Consider the following 11,784-nt stretch of genomic DNA (forward strand, 5'->3'; position numbering starts at 1 on the left):
GGATGCAGGGATGGTTCAACATATGAAAATCAATGAATATAGTACACCACAATAAGAGAATAAAGGATAAAAATCACATGATTTTGTCCCCTCCAAACTTTATGTTAAAATGTGATCCCTATTGTTGCAGGTGGGGCCTGCTGGGTGGTGTTGGGATCATGGGGGCTGATCCCTCATGAATGGCTTGATGCCCTTTCTTCAGTAATGAGTGAATTCTTGCAGTTTTCACTCTACTAGTTTATATGAGAACTGTTTTTTTTTAAAAAGAGCATGGCATCCCTCCCCTTCTCTTGCTCCTCCTCTGACCATGTGACATGCCACCTCCCCTTGCCTTTTGCCATATGTAAAAGCTTCCTGAGGTCCTCACCAGAAGCCAAGCAGATGCCAGTGCAATGCTTCTTGTACGGCCTACATAACTGTGAGCCAAATAAACCTGTTTTCTTTATAAATTACTCAGTCTCACGTATTCCTTTATAGCAACACAAAACAAACTAATATGCATGATAATTGCAGACAAAGTAAATGCCCTTTAATGACTAAAAAATACACTCTACAAATTAGCACTAGAAGGAAACTTTCTCAACATAATAAAGGTCATATATATTAGAACCCACAGATAACATTATATTAATGGTGAAAAACAAAAGCTTTCCCTCTAAGATCAGGAGGAAGGCAAGGATGCTAATCTTCACTGCTTCTATTTAATACAGTACTGGAAGTCCTAATCAGAGCACAGGCAAGAAAAAGAAATAAAGGAATCCAACTGGAAAGAAAGAACTAAAATTTTCTATGTTTATGAATTATTTGATCTTATATGTAGAAAGCCCCAAAAACTCCACAAAAGAACTGTTAAATCTAATAAACAAATTTGCCAAAGTTGCAAGATGAAAAATCACACTCAAGGCAGGAAGTGGTGGCTCATGCCTGTAATCCCAGCACTTTGGTAAGCCAAGGCAGACAGATCACTTGACGTCAGGAGTTCAAGACCAGCCTGCCCAACGTGGTGAAACCTTGTCTCTCCGAAAACACAAAAAAAATTAGCCAAGTGAGTGGTGCACACCTGTAATCCCAGCTAATCAGGAGGCAGAGGGAGACTGTTTGAACCCTGGAGGTGGAGGGTGCAGTGAGCCAAAATTGGGCCACTTTACTCCAGCCTGGGTGACAGAGTGAGACTCTGTCTAAAAAAGAAAAAAAAAAAAAAAAAGAAAGAAAAAATCATATTCAAAAGTCAGTCATGTTTCTATACTAACGATGAACAATACAAAAAGTTATGTAATTAAACAATTCCATTTACATTAGCCTCAAAATGAACGAAATACTTAAGAATAAATGTAAGGGGTGAAAGACTTGTACACTGAAAATTATAAGACATTTGTTGAAGAAATGAAAAAAGATACAAATAAATAAAAAGGTATCACATGTCCATGATTTGAACGACTCATTATTGTTAAACTGTCCATACTACTCCAAATAATCTGTATTCAATCCAATCCCAATCAAAATTCTAGTAGCATTTTTGGAAAATATAGGGAAAACATCCTACGGACTCTCAAAGGACCTCAAATACCCAACACCATCTTAAGAAAGACAAACAAAGGTCTAGAAGCCTCATATTCTGATTTTATAATATATTACAAAGCTATATATTACAAATCAAACTGTATGGCATTGGCTTAATGACAGACACAAAGACAAATGGAATATAAATAAATCTAGAAATAGAAATAGGAAGTCTGGAAATAAGCCTTCACATGCATGGCCATATGATCTCCGACAAGACTGTCAAGACTATGCAATGATGAAATGATGCTTCAACAAATGGTGTTTGGACCGTTAGAATGGCTATTTGTAAAAAGGCAAAAAACAACAGATGCTGGCAAGACTGCAGAGAAAAGGAAATGCTTATACACTGTTGGTGGGATGTAAATTAGTTCATCAGTTGTGGAAAACAGTTCAATTTCTCAAATACCTTAACATAGAGCTACCATTCAATCCAGTAATCCCTTACTGTGTATATACCCAAAGAAAAATGAATTCTTCTACCAAAAAGACACATGCACTTGCATGTTTATTGCAGTGCTATTCACAATAGCAAAGACATTGGAATCAAGCTGGGTTCCCATCCACAGTGGATTGGATAAAGAAAATGTGGTACATATACACCATGGAATACTACACAGCCATAGAAAAGAACAAAAAATAATGTCCTTTGTGCAACATGGAAGCAGCTGGAGGCCATTATTTTAAGTGAATTAACACAGGAACAGAAAACCAAATCCCACTGATTCTCACTTAAAATAGGGAACTAAGCATTGGACACACATGAACCTTGGAGTCTCCTGGAGGGTATAGGGAAAGAGTGGGTCAAGGGCTGAAAAACTACCCACTGGGTACTATGCTCACTATTTGGGTGATGGGATCATTTTTACCCCAAACCTCAGCATTATGCAATATATTTGTGTAACAAACCTGCACATGTGCTTCCTGAATCTAAAATAAAAGTTGAAATTTAAAATAAATAAATTAGTTAAAAATTGCAAAGAAGAAAATCAATAAGTATCTAGTCTTATAATCCATTTGTTAAATATTTTAATTTACCTTTTTTCTTTCACAGAGTGATTGTGGCAAGGTTCTGAAGTCTGGTCTGTTTTAAGGTAATTTTGAACAGAATCCCAGGGCTTAACTTTGAGAATGCTACCTGGGAAAAGAAATAGGAAGGGAGGAGCCAAGATGGCCGAATAGGAACAGCTCCGGTCTACAGCTCCCAGCGCAAGCGACGCAGAAGACGGGTGATTTCTGCATTTCCATCTGAGGTACCGTGTTCATCTCACTAGGGAGTGCCAGACAGTGGGCGCAGGTCAGTGGGTGAGTGCACCGTGCGCCAGCCGAAGCAGGGGCGAGGCATTGCCTCACTCGGGAAGCGCAAGGGGTCAGGGAGTTCCCTTTCCGGGGTGACAGACGGCACCTGGAAAGTCGGGCCACTCCCACCCGAATACTGTGTTTTTCCGACGGGCATAGGAAACGGTGCCCAGCAAAGGAAACTACCATCAGAGTGAACAGGCAACCTACAAAATGGGAGAAAATTTTCACAACCTACTCATCTGACAAAGGGCTAATATCCAGAATCTACAATGAACTCCAACAAATTTACAAGAAAAAAACAAACAACCCCATCAAAAAGTGGGCGAACGACATGAACAGACACTTCTCAAAAGAAGACATTTATGCAGCCAAAAAACACATGAAAAAATGCTCACCATCACTGGCCATCAGAGAAATGCAAATCAAAACCACAATGAGATACCATCTCACACCAGTTAGAATGGCAATCATTCAAAAGTCAGGAAACAACAGGTGCTGGAGAGGATGTGGAGAAATAGGAACACTTTTACACTATTGGTGGGACTGTAAACTAGTTCAACCCTTGTGGAAGTCAGTGTGGCGATTCCTCAGGGATCTAGAACTAGAAATTCCATTTGACCCAGCCATCCCATTACTGGGTATATACCCAAAGGACTATAAATCATGCTGCTATAAAGACACATGCACACGTATGTTTATTGCAGCATTATTCACAATAGCAAAGACTTGGAACCAACCCAAATGTCCAACAATGATAGACTGGATTAAGAAAATGTGGCACATATACACCATGGAATACTATGCAGCCATAAAAAATGATGAGTTCACGTCCTTTGTAGGGACATGGATGAAATTGGAAATCATCATTCTCAGTAAACTATCGCAAGAACAAAAAACCAAACACCGCATATTCTCACTCATAGGTGGGAATTGAACAATGAGAACACATGGACACAGGAAGGGGAACATCACACTTCGGGGACTGTTGTGGGGTGAGGGGATGGGGGAGGGATAGCATTGGGAGATATACCTAATGCTAGATGACGAGTTGGTGGGTGCAGCGCACCAGCATGGCACATGTATACATATGTAACTTACCTGCACGTTGCGCACATGTACCATAGAGCCTAAAGTATAATAACAATAATAATAATAATAATAATAATAATTTAAAAAAAAATTGAGAGAATGCATGAAGCAAATGGCATCATGTACAGTTTGTAATGTGTGCATAAGTTTTGATAAATTTTAAAGCCTTATAATGGTGTGTGTATTTTATGGTAGTAAATAATAAAACAGTCTAGTATCTACATATTAAAAAAAAAAAAAAGAAATAGGAAACATATCTTTCTCATTACAGCTGCAGAAAAATGAATAGATTCCCATTAGAAAGTGTGGTAGATAAACTGGTAAGTTACAAACATTCATAAAAATATGTTTTTCTTTTTTTTTCAGATTGGAGAATTTATGACAGTGGAAAATCTGTTCTGTATTTTGTCATCTGAATGTCAGAGTTTAATGCTAAAATTTACGTCGTGAGATTTGGTAACTCCTAGAAGTGTTCAGACATAATTGTTTAATAAATGATTTGTTACACTGGAAATAAGAATTGAATTACATGTCTTAAGTAAATAGATACTTATTTTTTTTCCTGTTGAGGTAAGAAATGGAAGTGTTTTACAATTTCCTTCCCTCTTAGTAAACATAAAAACTGAATTTGAGTGATTTTACTTAATTCTTCAGACCCTGGATATTTTCTCATTTAAAACTAAGTGGGTAACCTTGACCAGTTATCAGAGACATCAGCCCAATGACTCCCAGCTGAAGCCAATCTTGAGCTTGCAAAAGATCACTGAATGCCCAGTTAATTCTTCCTGGGGATGTTTTCTGCAGGTTTGCTAGCCGGCTCACACCAGCCATGGCAGAGCCTTTGTACTAAGAGAAGCTATGGAGCCCTGGAAAGTTAGGGACCAACAGACAGATATGGTTGGGGTTGGTGTAACTGTGAAGGTGTGATGCCAGTATTGATAGTGTAATTGTTATCGTCCTGGGGTTGTTGGTAAACATTGTCAAATAAAATGAATTTGATTTTAGATAAGAATTGACTTTATCTAAAGGGGTACTGCAATAGATGGGAAGCACCAAGCAAAATATCTGCAAGTATTTGAAAGGTTAAGAAGATAAGGGGTTCCTTTCATAGGGAGGAGCAAAAAAGATGTGAAAAAAGATGAAAGCTGGAGGGCAGTATGGAGTGTGGCAAAATTAGATCCTAGATCAGAGGATATTTCACCCTGAAGTTAGCCTATTCTTAGGAGGAGGCATAAAGAGAAGTTGTATGTAAGCTCAGACTGAGGGTGAATCAAAGTTCAAGGCCTGTCGGAAGGAGAGAATCTTAAGCAAAATTTGGTTAACAAGTAATTTGTGCTGACCACTGAAGAAAAAATTGTTCATCTGATTGTTTATGGAAGAAAAAGGGGAATTTGCAGAGTCTGTGTCTGGCTTTGTGATAGTTACAAAGTGAGCATCATATAAGTCATATAAGTCATAATGTTAAGGATGTCTTTTTGCAGTAAGTTGCTCTTGGAGAGCACAACTGATGGGGGATTTTCTCGATCATGGCTGTTTAGCAGGGTTATCTACCCGCTCCATCTTTCCTTGCCATTTACATCTCTTCCTATTGGCTGTTCCTGAATTGTATCCTTTATAATAAACTGGTGAAAGTAAAGTTAAACATAAAACAACAACAACAACAAGTGGTGTTTGGGAAACTGAATATCCACATGCCAAATATGGAGATGGGTCTTATTTTACAACATATATACACATTAAATCACAGATTTATGCATAAGGCCTAAAACCATAAAACTCCTAGAAGAAAGCATAAGAGAAAAGATTCAAGGCATTAGAAGGTCCAATGAAACCAAAAGCACAGGTAAAAAAGACTAAAATAAATTACACTACATTAAACTTAAAATTTTTTGTGCAGCAAAGGAAACAATAAATAAAGTGAAAAGGCAACAAACATAATTTGAGAAAATATTTGCAAAGAATATATTAATTAAAGGGTTAATATCCACAATATATAAAGGACTTCTACAACCTAATAATTAAAAAAAAAACAAATAATTAAGGAATGGGCAAAATACTTGAGATTCTTCTCTAAAGAAGCTATACAAATGGCCAAAGATGTATGAAAAGATGCTCAAAATCATAATCAAATAATTGCAAATTTAGTCCACAGTGAGCTATCAGCTTACATCTGTTAAGATAGCTGCTATCAAATGACAACAATGACAAACAGAAAATAACAAGTGATGAGAATCTGGAGAAACTGGGACTCTTGCACACTGTTTGTGAGATTGTTAAACAATATAGCCACTGTGAATAACAGCATGAAAGTTCCTCAAAAAATAAAAATAGAACTACCATACGCCTCAGCAGTTCTACCACATTTTTCTCTTTTATAAGATGGAGTCTTGCTCTGTCACCCAGGCTGGAGTGCAGTGGCTCACTGCAACCTCCGCCTCCAGGGTTTAAGCAATTCTCCTGTCTCAGCCTCCTGAGTAGCTGGGACTACAGGCACACACCACCATGCCCAGCTAATTTTTGTATTTTTAGTAGAGAGAGTGTTTCACCATACTGGTCAGGCTGGTCTCGAACTCCTGACCTCAGGTGATCCACCCGCCTCGGCCTCCCAAAGTGCTGGGATTACAGGCATGAGCCACTGAGCCCGGCCCAGTAGTTCCATTTCTGATTATATATCCAAGAAATTAAAAATAGGGTCTTAGAGATATTTGCACATCAATGTTTATTGCAGCATTATTCACAACAGTCAAGAGGTGGATCCAAAATAAATGTCCATCTATGAATGAATGCATAAAGCAAATGTGGTGCATACATACAATGGAATATAATCAGCCTTACAAAAGAAAGATATCTTGGCATATGCTACAACATGGAAAAACCCTGAGGAGATCATAAAAAAACTAATACTGAATGATTCCATTTATATGATGTATGTAAGGTAATCAAACTCAGAAAAACAGAAAATAGAATTAGAGGTTGCTAGGAGATGGGGTTGGAGGAAACAGGGATTTGTTCAATGGGTACATATTTTCAGTAATGCAAGATAAAAAAGTTCTTGAGATCTGCTATACAACAATTTACATATAATTAACAATGATGTAACATACACTTTAAATTGTTAACAGGTTAAATTTATGTTATTTATATAATTTTAACATAAATAATTTAGAAAAATAACAGATAGGAAATGGAGTATACAAGAATCAGTAAACCTGAAAACAGATTAACAGGAATTATTCATCCAAACAACACAGAGAAAAGAGATCAAAAGAAAAGAAATGAATATGGTCAAATGGGGTTGTAGAACAATAACATATGGTCTAACATTTGTGTCTTTGGGGTCCCAGATAAGGTAGAAAAAACGTGTATTGTTGAAATATGTTTCAACTAGTAATATTCAAAAACCCCTCAAGTTTGGCAAAAGACATAAAATTACAGATTCGGGAATCGTGGTAAATTTCAAAAAAAAGTACAACCGTCCCAAAAAAATACCCAGACACATTATAATCAAATAAACACAAAGCAAAAATCCTGAGGAAGAAAAACAATGTGAGGAAAAACAATCCTTTGCTTATAGGAGAGCAATAATTCGGGTGACTGAAATTCTCGTCAGAAATCATGGAGAATAAAAGGAAGTGCCACAGTATTTTTAAAGTTGCTAAAATGAACTCTGGTATTTATATATACAGAAAACATCCTTAAGGAATTAAGATGAAACAAAGACATTCTCAGACGAAAAAAAGAAAAAAAAAAAAAACCTCTTTGAAGTAAACGAACTTGCTCTAAAAGAATTGCTAGAGAAAGTTTTTTAGCCAGAAGGAAAATGATACCAGAATCTTAGAATTTAATAAGTGAATAAATAGCAAAAGAAATGTTTTGATCTTTCATATTATTTCCCCCCAAAAAAGCTTTCTCCTAAATTCCTATGTTACCACTATTCAAAATTATAGGACATAAAATTCATATTCATGTTCCTGTGGTTGTACAAGCTGGCAAGAGAAACAAAAGAGTACGTGGAATGGTCGATAGAAATTTCAAGAGCTAAGAGAAACAATCGTAACTATAAAAAGAGGTAAAGGAATGTAGAAAGCACCGCAGAAATGATGCTTGATTGTGCAAATGTGGTGGTCCTGCCCACCCTTGTGGTGGCTACTGGGTATCTCACTCTGTCCGTCACCCCCTCTAAAGGGTATGACATGAAACTGAGAGCCAGTGAAGACACCATGGCCACCCTCTCTCCTGACTTTGCCATGGACTCCCTGGGCCTTTGGTCTGTTTTTCCTGAGACTTGATCACTTTCAGTCACAAAGGTGGTGGCATAATGAACAAATTTGCCAAGTTCTGGGAGGAGCTCACCAGTTTAGGTTGTTGGTTCATCATTATCAAATTCCCCATGAGAACATGCTAACCTTGTTTAAGAATTATTTCAGCATTAAGTTCCACAAGGCACAATTTTCCACAGGCAGTCTACCTAGAAATGGATGTGAATCAGTGCCATGAAGCAACTTCCACCAACTAAATACTAGCACCCATATATCTGTGATTAATTTTCCAAAAGAAAATGAGAGTCAAACAGTATCAAAGAGCAGATGCTATGGAATTACAATAGAAAATTAACTAGCAATTAGAAAATACCAATGAAAGCAGTGAGAAAACTAATTGTACAAAAGAATATATAAACAATATCTTTTCCCCAAAAAAGCTGGCTGTGAGATTCTAAATCAACGTAATGGGAGGACATTTGTCAACAGTTACAAAGAGGAATGATCTTGAAATCTGTGATGAACAGCTGCTTATTATTATGACATTAAAACAACCAGAACACTTTAGTTCCTGAGAAGTCACAGTAATAGTCAAGGTCACAAATATGTAAACACTTCTATTAACACAGATCTCGGTTTTTTTTGTTTGTTTGTTTGTTTTTCGCATTTGGTGTTTAGTTTGTTTAACTTTGTATCTGACGGTACTGGTGATTCATATGCAGATAGATCACTCCACCTTTTACCCAGTTTATTACAATGGAAACGTCTTGCGGAATTACGTGCAATATCACAACCAAGATACCGACATTAATACATTCAAGTTACAGGACATTTACGTCACTACAAAGATCCTGCTTGTTGCCCTTTTGTAGACACACACAATCTCCATATGCTCCCGTTTTCAAGCCCCTGGAAACCATTAATCTGTTTTTCATTTGTGTAAGTTTTTCATTCTAAAGATCTAATATAAGCAATATGTAATATTTTTTAGAATTAGGTTTCTTATCTCTGAATAATCCCCTGAAAATTCTTCCAGGTTGATGTGTATGTCAATACTTCATTACTCTTTACTGCTGAGTGTTATTCCATATTAAGGATGTATCATAGCTTGTTTCACCAATTACCCATTGAAGAAAAGACGGTTGTTTCTAATTTAGGTGTATTATAAATAAAACTGATAGGTACATTCATGTACAGCTTTTTGGTTTGTATTGCTTTTGTTTTTGCATAAACATAATTTTTATTTATGTGGAATAAATACTTAGGAGTACAATAGTTTGGTCATGTGGAACGCTCATGCTTAGTTTTGTAAGAAACTGCCAAATTGTTTTCTAGAGTGGTTGTGCCATTTTACATTCCCACCAGCTATTTATGAGTGATTCAACTTCTCCACATCCTCATAAACATTTGGCATTTTTATTTTTTTTAATTTTAAGCCATTCAGATAAGTGATTAGTGATATCTCTTTGTGGTTTTAATTTGCATCTGCCTAATGATTAATGATGGACATTTGATGCATTACTTGACAGCCACATATCCTTTTGATTGAAATGACTGAAGGTTAATATGTCTCTTCAAGTCCTTTGCCCATTTTAAATGGACTTACTAGCCTTTTTTTATTATTGAGTTGTAAGTATTCTCTATATCTTCTGGATACAATTTTTTATCAGATCTATAATTTGCGAATATTTTCTCCCATTCTGTGCATTGTCTTTTCACTTTCATGATGGTGTTCTTTGAAGTACAACGGTTTTAAATTTTTGAAACCACTCTAATTTATCTATTGTTTTTCTTCCAAATTTGTTCTTTTGGTGTTATATCTAAGAAAACATTACCTAACCTAAGTTCATGAAGATTTACTCCTGTATTTTCTTTTAAGAGTTGCATAGTTGAGCTCTAACATTTATATTTATGATTTCTTTTGAGTTAATTTTATATATAATTATTCTTATTCTTTCTTATATTCATTCTTTTACATGTGTATATGCAGTTGTTCTAGTATCATTTGCTGAAAAGACTATTCTTTCCCTATTCCATTGTTTTGGTGCCTTTGTAAAAAATAAGACCATAAATGCAAAGGTTCTATTTTGTTGATGTATCAGTTTATCTTTATGCCAGTACCACACTTTTTTTGTTACTGTGGCATCGTAGTAAGTTTTCAAATAGGGAATTATGTGTCCTATAACTGTTCTTTTTCAAGATTTTGTTGGCAGTGCATATTGTTTTAAAATATTCTAAAATAAATTAAAAAGTAAAATAATCAAAACCAAAATTTAAAATAAAATGAAAACAGTTTTTAAAGCATAAGTCAGTTTTGCCACATATATAAGTAACTAACATGTATTTTTTACAGTATATTCTTAGTCTTGAATTCTAAGAGTAATATTCTGTGAAAAAATAGGAAAATTTCATTTTTTCCTTTTAGTAATTAATATTGTTATGTTAACTATTTTATAAATGTTTAGGGTAGAAAATAGAAAGTATATAAATGAAATTAGGAATAAAAATATTCAGAGTAAAACCATAACATAAAGGTTTACATTTGAAAAAGTCTGTATTGGACTTGGAAAATTAAGTTTTTATAATCAATTTAAAATATATTTTCTAATCTTTACTACAGAGAGAACCTAGAAAATATGACACTCAGAAGCAATAAACTACATTCCACCTAGGTATTAATGTGAATAAAGAAACAGACTTTGGAAATTTGGTAAATACTCTATGATTGCAGGGGATTTTATTGTGCCAAAGAGCAAGGACGTCTACAATAAATAATAGGGTTTTCCATCATACACCAGATACAGCTTTAAGCATGCCACAATACTTCAATTTTAGAAAATATAAACATAAAACTAAATATTGATTGTCCTTTGGATTAAGAGAGAAAAATATTTCCATTATTGGAAACACCATGACACAAACTACTTTCTATGAAAAAAAACAAGCAGTAGATGAAATAAAGATTTAATACAACTTTCTAAAAAAACCTGTTGTTCACGTTTAGTGAATTCTTAATGCAAATTTGTCAAGTAGTTCACTTTTTAAAATATGGAAAGTACTAAGAAAATCATCATCTTGCTACTAGTGTTGAAATTATAGATTCAGCAGAATCATCAATACAGGCTACAATCATCAGCTGAAAGAGAATACTTTACCATTATAAATATTACTAATTGAAAAAGCGAATTATTTTTATGAACAAGAGAGCTGACCATCATTACTTTAACAAAGCAATTAAAATTAGTATCACTGAAATTTAGACTTCCTAATAGTGTGTGCTGCCTAATGAGATGCAATATTGAGTACCCAAAATCACTGTAAAGAATTCTTGCCCAAATTTTTAAACCTGAGTTGAATTAAAGTTAAGAAGTTATCATCCACTTTGGATACATAATTAAATAATATCACAGGGAAATAGGAAAATCCATAATATTTGATGCCTAAAAGGAAACTTGCCTGTTTGCTTTAAAAATATAAAGTCACTGAAAAGAAAAACAAACATGAATATTATATTTTAAAAGAAATAAAGAGACATAACGACAATAGCCAATGAACTATTCTGGATTCTAAATCC

The 11,784-nt window shown here is 35.1% G+C and overlaps 1 long non-coding RNA gene across 1 annotated transcript in view; it reads left to right on the forward strand.

Moving 5' to 3' along the window:
- LOC129049694 (uncharacterized) overlaps window positions 1-4,472 on the forward strand; it is a 45,146-nt gene extending 40,674 nt beyond the window's left edge. Inside the window, exons 3-4 of the long non-coding RNA XR_008512948.2 lie at window positions 2,615-2,813; window positions 4,318-4,472. This is a non-coding gene — a long non-coding RNA (uncharacterized LOC129049694). The remainder of the gene's footprint in view (window positions 1-2,614; window positions 2,814-4,317) is intronic.
- The last annotated feature ends 7,312 nt before the right edge of the window (window positions 4,473-11,784 follow it).

This window comes from Pongo abelii, chromosome 14 (assembly GCF_028885655.2).
Source record: "Pongo abelii isolate AG06213 chromosome 14, NHGRI_mPonAbe1-v2.0_pri, whole genome shotgun sequence".
Taxonomy (NCBI): Eukaryota; Metazoa; Chordata; class Mammalia; order Primates; family Hominidae; genus Pongo; species Pongo abelii.